This window comes from Penaeus monodon, chromosome 32 (assembly GCF_015228065.2).
Source record: "Penaeus monodon isolate SGIC_2016 chromosome 32, NSTDA_Pmon_1, whole genome shotgun sequence".
NCBI classification, from domain to species: domain Eukaryota; kingdom Metazoa; phylum Arthropoda; class Malacostraca; order Decapoda; family Penaeidae; genus Penaeus; species Penaeus monodon.
In genome coordinates, this window is record NC_051417.1 from 6,935,870 (window position 1) to 6,937,301 (window position 1,432).

Genomic DNA, 1,432 nt, shown 5'->3' on the forward strand with positions numbered 1-1,432 from the left:
CGCAGTCCTCACTTTGAAGGTCAGCCTTTGTTACCACGCTCCTGCTGCCCTCACACACCTGCTGCCTGCCTGCTTTGGTTCTGTCATCAGCGTGTTCATTCATTCGTTTGTGTGTTCTGGACGATGGGGCCGAGCAGTGTTCTAGTCGCGGGTGATGTGCGCACCTCCATTCAGCGGTAAATCTAACGATCCCTCCCCCCCCTTTGCGAAAACACCAAGACTAAACATCTTTGTAATTAGCCTCCGTTACTGCTTCGCAAACCGTGTGTGGTTGTGTAGTCCCGACATGCATTCGCTTTGGGCTGAGCGTAGTTTCCACAGCAGCTCTCTGGTTTATTGATTGTAGCGTGAGGTATGCGGGTGTAGAATGGGATGTAGCGCGGGTGTAGAGTGCAGTTGGTGTATTAACGTGGTGGGTCAGGGGACTCTGAGTGTGAACACTTCTCCCCACCCGCACCCCGTCCGCTTGTCTACGAGCCTACCTCTCTTTTCGTATTGCCAGTACATTTTTTTTCTCCACTTATCAGTTGGAGGACATATTATAAAAGCAGGGAGGTTAGCTTTTGGGATATGACTTGCTGCTAAGGGTGTCATTACCAACGTTGTTCACATGGCCTTCAAGTTTTTTTTCCCGTGTCTAATTCAAGGATACTTTTTTCGTTGTTAATTTTAGCGACTAATTTTTATGGCAAAAGAGGCGTCATGATCGCCGCCGCGTTCGTTAATACAGGTCCTTGACACGGCCTGCTATCTCTGAAGTGTTGTGTCAATCGGGGGCAGATGGGCCGATAACGGATGGGTGATGATGATTCGCGCGGCAGCTGGGCGGGTTGGTACTCCCGGGGTTTGTTTTTCACACGCCCGAGCCTAAGTTTAGCATATCGATTGGTAGTTCGATTAGTAAGGGTCATTACAGCGTGATAAGGAAGCCAGAGAATAGAGGAAGAGTGTGTGTCGTGCCCTTCTCGCTCCTATGGTCGGGCCGCTCCCTCCCATCCCTCCCTCTCCCCATTCACCACCAGCTGGGCCACAGTCAGCTGATTGGACTGACGTCACCGTTCGCTTCCACACTCCGCTGAGTATGCAACCTTTTAGATCGGACAGCCTGGCGTGGAAGCTTATATACTTAGCTTGTTGTTATTTATACTTATTTAGCATGTTTTGTTTCCAAGATAGGATTATAAGTATGATAATGTCAGAGAAGAGAACAGTAGGTCCTGGGATGGATGTTGGCGGGAGAAATACCTTTGGGCGTGTAATGGTAGTTTAGGTTTCCGGCGTGGGTTTCCGGCGAGCGGGCGCCTGGGTGGGGCGGGTGTTCCTCATGTAAGGTTTCCGGCGGGTGTAGGAAAGGGGATATCCGTCGTCATACACACATGCTCCTCCTGTATCACTTGCACGTATCGCTCGCACCACCGTCGGACCTTCCCGT

General features: G+C 50.8%; 1 protein-coding gene across 1 annotated transcript in view; it reads left to right on the top strand.

Moving 5' to 3' along the window:
* The window catches only part of LOC119593399, a gene marked incomplete in the record, with an annotated part of 7,280 nt that overhangs the window by 1,468 nt on the left and 4,380 nt on the right, over positions 1–1,432 (top strand).